At 36.4% G+C, this 10,468-nt stretch overlaps 1 pseudogene; it reads left to right on the forward strand.

Annotated features, from left to right (window-relative positions):
• The first annotated feature begins 8,098 nt into the window (after nt 1-8,098).
• On the forward strand, nt 8,099-10,106 carry LOC128529724 (lactose-binding lectin l-2-like; annotated as a pseudogene).
• The last annotated feature ends 362 nt before the right edge of the window (nt 10,107-10,468 follow it).

Consider the following 10,468-nt stretch of genomic DNA (forward strand, 5'->3'; position numbering starts at 1 on the left):
ATTGTTTTTTATTATTATTTTTTTTTAACTGTAAATATATTGATAAATAAGGTTTATTAACTGTTACAGCCAATAATGAACTCTCTGCTGTTAATTTTTTCAGAGAAATGACTGTTTTTTGTCTGATGGTAATACATTTACTTTCAACAAGTTGATTTTTACTGAATCAAACTTTATACACAGGGCATGCTGTGTGTACTTTGATGATAATTCATTTCTTATTGCTATCAAGCTGTACAATTCCTTTAATTTACATGTAGATCTCATTGCCAGATAAAATTAGACTTTTTTATTCTGTGTCTGCAGGCAAGAAGGCCTGGATTAATGATTTATGTACATTGAGACATCAGTTTGTGATTTTATCTTTACCTAATATTTAACCAGACAAACTTTTGCCATTTGTATATTTTTGATCCTGTATGTATGATTTTGACCCTGTATTGATATGATAAATCTTCTATTTAAGATCTCTTGTACAAACATTTATTTTTCTCTCATTCCTGGGCAGTTATAACCAACCAGTGAAAAATGTAGATTAGAAACATGTAGAATCATACTACAATTATGTTATAACAACATACTGTCTGATCCATTTCATTATTCAATTGAGAGGCTTGAGACCCATATGGCTATCAGTTGTCTTCTATCCTATCTGGATCAGAGATCAGAGGTGATTATTTACCAGACTGTGTATTTACTTAATTGTTGATAAGAACAGCAGTCTAAATGTTGGGCAATGAGTCTTTACTAGCAACATCCTGCTTGATAGTGTTAATTGAGAACATAAAAGTGGGGCTTGTCTGATTGTATTTGTTTTCCATCTGACGATCTAAAGGTAAGATAGCTTGTGTTGGGTGGATCAAATATAGTTTTATATTTTATAGTATGCAGAAGAGGTTTAATGAGTAACAGTGCCAAAAAGGTTTTTAAAGCTTGTGTTCCAAATCCATCACTTGGGTTAAAACACACAGTCAAACTCATGATTATAATAGAAATGTATTAATGATCATAATATTCACACAGTAGTCTGGGTTTTAAAGTCAGAAAACAGTTGTAACACTACTTTAACCATTATAATTAGAAAACCAAGCAAGAGATTGCCAATGTCTTGCCAAAAATTTGCACGTTTAACTTTTTCCTAACTGACATGATTTGGATGTTGTTTACAAATTGATTTATTTACAAAAATGTGTCACAAGGACTTAAATTTCCTCTGGCATAACCACTGACTCACTCACGATTAGCTCACTTCATTGTTCTTTGAGCAATATGAGACAATAAAGGTTCTTTGATAATTCCTGCGGTTTTGTGTACGTTCTAAATCATGCCTTCATGTCTGTATGATTTATGACAATCATAGTATTCTTCACCATTTGGCCTCAGTAACTATTCATATAAACATTTGGGTTTTGGATTGTAACAGTAAGTTACTGTTCACATTACTGTTTACGTTTTTGGGGTTCACGTTTTTTTTGGTAGAAAAAAATCTAATAAACGGTCCTCAGTTTCAATCAAATAAAATCTCAATTATTTTAACATTACACAATGTAAAAGGGTCAAGTAAAACCTATGCAATGTGTGATATTCCTTTTTACATAATATTTTAATAAAGACAGTGAAATACATGCTCATAATTAATATCATCAAGGAAAAGTAGTGAACTTTGTAATCAAATACTCAAGGTTTGTTCATGTGCTTGATTTTAATTATACGTTTTAAACCCCACTATCATGCACAGCTAACTAAGCTGCATAGTTCACAAGGCACACATACTTTAAATCATTGTGTACATTGAGATACATAATGACAGGTCATAGTCAGATCAAATACAGGTGGGAACGTGGTTTTTCCCTTGTTAGTGTAAACACAGCTGCACAGCTGGGACACTGGGAATTTATGACTGAGGGCCATCTCAATATACAGTTTAGCTCATCAGTCATTGATGTGAGCCTGTGCATTGTCATTGTGTCAGATAAGTAACTATTTCTTTTAAATTTCTTTAGATTTTAACTTTTACACAAGCTCTTGTTGTTCTTACTGTAGCTGATCCCATTAGGAGTCACACCTGTGACCTACACAAAAATGAAAAAAAAAATCATCAAAAATAATAATAATAATAAAAAATAATAATAAATTGTGTATGTGTGAGAAAAATGTGTCTAGATAATAATGAGATAAATGAAAGAAATGTCTCTAATGAGCAAGCCAAGGGTGACGGCGACAGTGGCAAGGAAAAACTCCCTGAGATGGCAATAGGAAGAAACCTTGAGAGGAACCAGCCCCACAGGGAACCCATCCTCATTTGGGTGATAACAGATAGAGATGATATAACACCATGTTTGTCATGCAGCTGAAAGTACAATATAACAGAAATTCTTTAAATTAACATGAAGTCCAGTTCAGCATAGGGATGAGTCAGTAGGTGCAGAGGGCAGATCAGGGTTTGGATCACTGGAAGCACAGGAGCAGCATGTGTAGCTCCAACCATCATAAAGCAGAATCCAGCTGGAACTGGTCCTTCTCTGGATGCCTCAGGATCCTCGCAGGGTTGGCCTTTGTCTACTGAATCTCCAGATGCCTTGGGATCGGTAGAAAAGTACAGAACAGATAGAGAGAATTAGCGTAGTTGCCATTCAGGATAGATGTACTGGAGTATGAAGTTATGGGATGAGTTACGCATATGCCAGATTAAAGAGATGCATATTGAGGCTACTTTTAAACTGGGAAACTGTGTCTGAGCCCCGAACACTGTCTGGAAGGCTATTCCAAGGCTTTGGAGCTAAATATGAAAAAGCCCTAACCCCTTTTGTAGATTTTGAAATTCTGGGTATTACAAGAAGTCCAGAGTTTTGTGATCTTAAGGAGCGTGGTGGATTGTAGCGTATCAGAAGGTTAGGTATGTGGGAGCTAAACCATTTAAAGCCTTGTATGTAAGTAATAATATTTTGTAATTAATTCTAAACTGAACAGGTAGCCAGTGCAGGGACGATAATATTGGGGTTATATGATCATATTTTCTGGATCTAGTGAGAACCCTGGCAGCTGCATTTTGGACTAACTGAAGCTTGTTTATTGAGGATGCAGGACAACCACCTAGTAATGCATTACAATAGTCCAGTCTGGAGGTCATGAATGCATGAACTAACTTTTCTGCATCAGATACGGATAAGATGCTCCTAAGTTTGGCGATATTTCTACGATGGAAAAAGGCTGTTTTTGTGATATTGGAAATAAAAGTTACTGTCTAATATTACGCCCAGGTCTTTTACTGTTAAGCTAGTAGTAACAGTACATCCTTCTAAACGCAGGCTGAATTGTGAAAGCTGTTGTGTGCTGGTTTTTGGCCCAATAAGTAATATCTCTGTCTTGTCTGAGTTTAGTAAAAGAAAGTTATTGGTCATCCAATCTTTTATGTCCTGGACACACTCGGTTAATCTAGACAACTTAGGTATTTCGTCTGGTTTTGTTGAGATATATAATTGGGTATCATCAGCATAACAATGGAAACTAATTCCATGTCTTCTAATGATGTTACCTAAGGGAAGCATGTATATTGAGAACAGCAGAGGTCCTAAAACTGACCCTTGTGGGACCCCATATTTCACTGGCATTACACCAGACAGTTCTCCATTTAGATCTACAAAATGGTATCGACCAGACATGTATGATCTAAACCATTTTAATGCCTGTCCCTGAATACCTATGTGATTTTGTAAGCGATCTATGAGAATATTATGATCTACTGTATAGTGTCGAATGCAGCACTAACATCAAGCAAGACTAGTATTGAGATGTAGCCTTGGTCCGAAGCTAAAAACAAGTCGTTTGCAATCTTAACTAGTGCAGTTTCTGTACTATGATGGGGCCTGAAACCTGACTGAAATTCTTCAAGGATGTTTTTTTCCTGCAAGAATGTGCATATTTGAGCTGATACTACTTTTTCTAATATTTTTGATATAAACGGGAGGTTTGAAATCGGTCTATAATTTGTTATTTAATTTGCGTCCAAATTAGATTTTTATTTTTTATTTTTTATTTTTATTTATTTATTTATTTTTTCCCCCGATTTTCTCCCCAATCTAGTCGTGGCCAATTACTCCCCATCACTAGGAGGCTCCCACACACATCAAGGCTACTACAACCACTCAGTCGGGAGGACGACTCGTGTTTCCTCCGAACCACGTGACGCGAGCCGACCGCATCTTTTCGAACTGCTCGCTCACGCACCGTTAGGGGCGGAGTAACACACTCGGAGGAAAGTGCTAGCCGCTCCTTCCGTGTGCGCGAGCTCACAGACGCCCCTGATTGGCTGTAGAGCCGTGACTAATGTGGGAGCACAAGTACCTCTCATCCCTCCCCCCTGAGAGAGCTCGGCCAATCAGCTCTCTCTGTGCCTCCGGCTGTGAGAGGAAAACAGCATCACCCGGGGTTCGAACCAGCAATCTCCGGATGATAGGGCAAATTAGATTTTTTAAGAAGCGGCTTAATAACTGCCAACTTGAAAGGTTTAGGGCCGTGACCTAGATATAATGAGGAATTAATAATGTTTAAAAGTGGCTTTCCGACCATATGCATCACTTCTTTTAAAAATCTGGTTAGGATTGGGTCTAACAGGCACGTTGTTGATTTAGCTGAGGTGATAAGTTTATAAAGGTCTTCCTGTCCTATACCTGTAAAGCACTGAAAAACTAAATGTGAAACTTTAGGCTGAACTAGTTCATGAGATGCTATTAGAGGCTGAACCTCCGTTATTTTCTTCCATGTTGTGGAGTACTCTCTGCAGGCATCTTAGGTTTTGTTAGGCGAGCCACTGTACTAAATAAGAACTTGGGATTGTTTTGGTTTCTCGCTATCAGTCGGCTAAGGGCCTATCCACACGGATACGCGTTTCGCTATATACGTATACATTTTTTATCGTATTGCCGTTTCGTCCACACGAATCCGGCGTTTTAGGAGACTGAAACCGCAATTTTTTGAAACCGGGTCCCAAAGTGGATAAATCTAAAAACGACACCCTTGCGGTTTCGTGTGTACAGCCAATCCGTATATTCTGTGAAACGATGATGTCATCACATCGCGTGTTGGCTGGGTCACACGTAACAGCAACAACAATAGTGGCGGACTACATGATTGTGTTCGTGTTGCTACAAAGCCTACTAGCTTTATTACAGCAAAATCTATTGCTTCTATGCAACTGTTATGAGCAACAAGCGATAATGGACAACACCATCATGGTTCATATGCAGTGCGCAAGGTTATGCGCATGCTCAAAGTGTATAGTGTATCTCTATGGCAGAATTACAGTGCCCCATACTGGTCTGGCATATATACTACACCGTTTTCAGTGGTTTCGTGTGTACGCAGATATTTCTTGAGACGAAGCCGTGTTTATGAAAAAAAATGACCAGATAGGGAATGCACCGGCTTCGTGTGGACTAACCCTAAGATGCTAACCCTAACCCTAACCCTAGCAGTTTTTAGATCCTGTCTATAGCTGCACATACTGTCTTTAAACGCAATTCGAAAAACTTATTTTAATTTAGTTTTTCTCCATTTTTTCGCTCGAGGTTATGGGTTGCTCTCTTTAGGGCGCGAGTATGACTATTGTACCAAGGTGCAAGTGTTTTATCGCTGACTTTTTTTAATCTGATGGGAGCAACAGTGTCTAATGTACTGGTAAAAAAAAAAGTGGCCATGCTGCTAGTCACTTCATCTAGATAGTCTGCATTTAGGGGTCTAATAAGTAATTGGGATAGATCCAGCAGATTACTTGTGAATCTGTCTTTAGTAGTGGTCGGATTCATATTTCTAACAAATCGATAACGTGGGGAGACACAGCTAATCTGTTCTACGGGCAGAGTATATATCAGGAGGTGATAATCTGTGATAGCATCACTTTGAGGTAAAATCTCTATATTAGAGACATCTATACCATGGGATATAATTAAAGTATACCAATAAAGTCCATAAATGCGAGGGCTAAAGCGTCATTAACATCATCTACATGAATGTTAAAGTCTCCTGCTATCAACACTTTGTCAGAGTTAACAATTAGGTCTGATAGCAGATGTCCAAATTCTTTAAGAAAATCGGCATATGGCCCTGGGGGTCTGTACACGGTAGCCATTGTAAAATATATAGCGCGGGTTTATTATGTATTTCATTGAGTGCAACATTAATGATGAGCACTTCAAATGAGTTAAACCTGGGCCTTATTTTCTGAGTAACAGTGAGTACATCATTGTAGATAGTGGCGACACCACCACTGCGACCAGTTAGATGGGGCTCATGCTTATAAAAATATCCTGACGGAGTAGACTCATTCAGACCAATATATTCATTTGGTCTAAGCCAGGTTTCGGTGAGGCAGAGTGCGTCAAGGCAATCTGATATCATTAACAATAAGTGCTTTAGGCACAAGGGATCTAATGTTGAGAAGTCCAAACTTTAGAGGTAGATTTCGATTACTTATTTGGCCTTTTTCTGATTTATTGGTTACCAGATTGTTTCAGCTGGATTTAACGAATTTATTATTTTTTTTCTCACTATTCGACACAATTTAGGACAAGCTATGTGTGTGCGTCTATTAGGATGGCGAGTTGTATTGTGGCTAATATCTAAAAAATCTAAGGTATGACTTACCGCTAGTCAGATGGTTCGTAGTGTCCTGGAGATGTTGTCAGAGAGGACCGCTGCTCCAGCTCTGCTAGGGTGCAGGCCATCAGTGTGGTAGAGCCTAGGACGCTCCCAGAAAACATTCCAGTTATCAACAAAGGGTAATCTCTGTTGTTGACACCAAGATTGTAACCATTCATTAAAGGCAAATAATCTACTGAACCTCTCGATTCCTCGCTGAAATGTCGGAAGCGGTCCAGATACGACGATCTTTGTCGTGGGTGATGTGCTGCGGACCTTCTCTACCAGGCTCCTGAAGTCCTTCTTTAGGATCTCCGTCTGCCTCAGCCTGGTGTCGTTCGTGCCAGCATGAAGGACCACAGCTTGAATGTTCTTCCTCAGGGCCGCAGGCACCTGTGCAGCAACATCAAGAACACAATATGTAAATTGTATAATATTAGATTTTTAAAACATCTGTTTTTAGGTGTTTTGTGGGCAAAAAAAAGATTTAAATTTTGTATGATGAATGTGAAACATGAAATAAAAAAACAATGTTTCAATACACACACACACACACACACACACACACACACACTACTGCTTAAAAGTTTGGGATGACTTGCAAATCTTTTAGTTTTTTTGTTTTGTGGTTTATTTTCTACATTCTACAACAATACTGTGGATTTCAAACCTATAATGTAACACATATGAAATTATTTAACAACAATAAAAAAGTTAGTTGTTATTTTAAGACAAGAAGGTCAGCTGTACTGCAAGAACAGTATTGTGTCAAGTGTATTTCCAAAACCCATCAAGCTCCATGATGAAACTGTCTCTCATGAAGACCTTCTCAGAAAAGCAAGACCAAAATGTTACCTACTGCAGAGGAGAAGTTAATTTAGAGTTACTAGCCTTAGAAATCACCAATTAACAAACAGCACCTCAGATTACAGCCCTTATGAAGGATTTACAGAACATAAGTAGCAGACACATCTCAAAATCAACTGTTAAATATGAGATTATTGCATATTTTGGAGGCAATACAATTTGATACAATCTAGAAAGAAATACAAATCAGGAACGACCACGGAGGTAAAAAGTGATCTTAAAATTTACTGTGTATATAAAACTGTGTTAAAGTGTAATTAAATGTATTGAATTTTATTTAAGAAATTCAGCAGATATGATAACTATGACTACTGTCCATGTTAAATAATTTGTAGTACATATCCAAACATTTCTGACTCAGCATGCCATCTGTCAGTCCTGAAATTACTGTATCCACGTGTTTAAAAATGTTATATAATGTAACAATCATTAACTTAAATTTAAATATAATTTTCCTTTACAACAAGGGAGGTTCCCATCACCATCACTATATAAGGATCATCACTTACCTCATGGGTTACATCAAGCAAAGGAGACTTCTGTTTTTTGGGGATACCGTTTTATTCAATGGTTATGCTTTAATGTCTTAATTTCTTGCAGTGTGTGGAAATCCAGAACTATGGCTCGTCAGACTGAAGTGGTGTTGCTTCTTATTCTCGCCATAGCAGCGACTACTTTTGGTAAGGGGCTGAGCTTTATTAAGGAGGATACATATGACTCAGAATAATACAGTTGCCAAAGCACACATACTTTGAAAGTATTTAAAGTAACATATAGTTATTATACAGTGCCTCATTGTTTTTGCACATTTGAACTTTATTTGAATTTTAACTTGCTTGGCATATCATGTGATTGTTGCCAAATTAATGCTTTTTGACCTAGAATTTCTGCTTTCTGTACCAAATAAATGAAAAAAAAGTTATTATGTATGCTAATCTTTATCATTTATTCTCTTTTAAGCCTCAGAAGTGGAGCGTCTGTCAGGTAAAATTAAGACACAAATTGAATGGAATCAAGTGCAACAATCATCAGCACTAATAATTTCTTCTTTTTTTCTTTTTTAGATGCTTATTTTGAAAAGCTCATAAAGGGTAAATAATTTTAAAAATTGTAAATAAAGAACATAATTATAACAATCCTTCATTATTATTGTATTAACTGGCATTTTAAGATTTTTTTTTTTTTAATAACTTAGCTGAATGAAGAGTCATGGCCAATACTGAGATCATAAGATAATGTCGAAACATCATACTTAACAAGTGACAGCAGCTGTCTAATTTATTTGTCTTTATTTGTCCCCCCCCCCCCCACCCCAAAAAAAAAAATAATAATAATTCCAATAATACAGCAGCTCAAGAGCATAAAGCACCTGAAAAGTGCTCCTCATGCTGTCCAACTGGCTGGGTGGAATTCGTGGGCGCTGCTTCATATATCAGGGGAGCAAATTGAACTGGGGTTCTGCTGAGGTTCCAATTTCAATCACTTTATTTATTTCTTCATTTACTTTTGTTGTGTTTATATAACAGAATGCAATGTGATTGTATATTTAGCTATAAGCTGTGATAGATATTAGCTATACTTATATTATATTTGATTGGCATTAAGCTGTAGGTTAGCTATCAGTAACAGCACAGGACAGGATCATTAAAAAAAAAATTTCATTAAGTTATAATTTGGCTAATTGATTAGAAAATTCCAATTTACTAAACCAATAAGTAAGGCAGTCTATTCAATCTTAAAGAAAAAGATGTTTCAAATATTAACTTACATACTTATTCATATCTACACTTACACTTTTACTCTAAATAGTATTTTAAAATCTTTATGAACAGTATAGAGAGTGACAGAAACGTACGCTTAAAACGTGAAATTTTGCATGGTGGATGAATGTGCACTGATGCCCAAGCTGTTTTTATTTTTCTAGCGACACTGTGTGAATCTCGGTGGACACTTGGCATCGATGCAAAATGAAAATGAATACCAGCTGGTCAAGTCCATCATCCGTATTTATGACAAAAATGAGAATCCAACATGGATCAGCCTGTCTAGCTGTCAGACGGTTCGTCGATAAGTATTAAAACATATTTATCACATTACATAATCAGATGATGGCACTTTGAAATAATTAAATATTATGATCTATAATGAATGGTCCTCTGTTCATCCTTTAGAAGTATAACTTTTTTTGGTCTGACAGCACTAAGCTGACTTACACCAACTGGAATTCAAGAGAACCAAATCGTATATTTGGAGAGTGCTGTGTGCAGATGAACTATGGCTGTAAGCAGATCTGGAAACTTCTTCTTGTTTTGTGAATTTCTGTTAGATTTTTTTTTTCTAAACTAGGGTCTGGTGTGTGTCCTTTCTGATGCAATTAATTATATAATGTGTATTTTTCTGTGTCTGTAGCATACAAACACTGGAATGACATCAGCTGTAGCAGGAAAGTTCCCTTTGTGTGTGTGAAAAAGCTTTATTGAAGTGTTCACAGCATCACCATACCAACTAATATACAATTATACTATTAAGATTTTCTTGTCAATGATGGCTTTGAAAAAAACTCATTGTGGCAACTTAAAATGAGCAATAAAGAATCTTCTGAACTTTGGTGTTGATAAAATTCTTTTATTGTTATAGTTAGGAAGATATACTCAGAAGAAATAGTTTTCTCCTTTATTACATTTTCAGAAAATAAATATTTTACATTTTATTATATTCCAGGTTTCAAATGTATATAAGACCCTAAACCTAATTAAATTAATTCATAAAACCTAATAAATAAATTAATGAATACCATAAATCTCAAGCAGCAAAACTCTGTGCAGGCAACACACTCTATATTACACAAGCCTAATAATAATAATAATCCTAACAAATAATGGTTAAAATGTTCTGAGCTTTAAGGACTACACACAGTTCTTAAAAACTTTAGCATAACACCATTAGATATTAAGTTAAGACCATT

This window comes from Clarias gariepinus, chromosome 1, assembly GCF_024256425.1.
Source record: "Clarias gariepinus isolate MV-2021 ecotype Netherlands chromosome 1, CGAR_prim_01v2, whole genome shotgun sequence".
NCBI lineage: Eukaryota > Metazoa > Chordata > Actinopteri > Siluriformes > Clariidae > Clarias > Clarias gariepinus.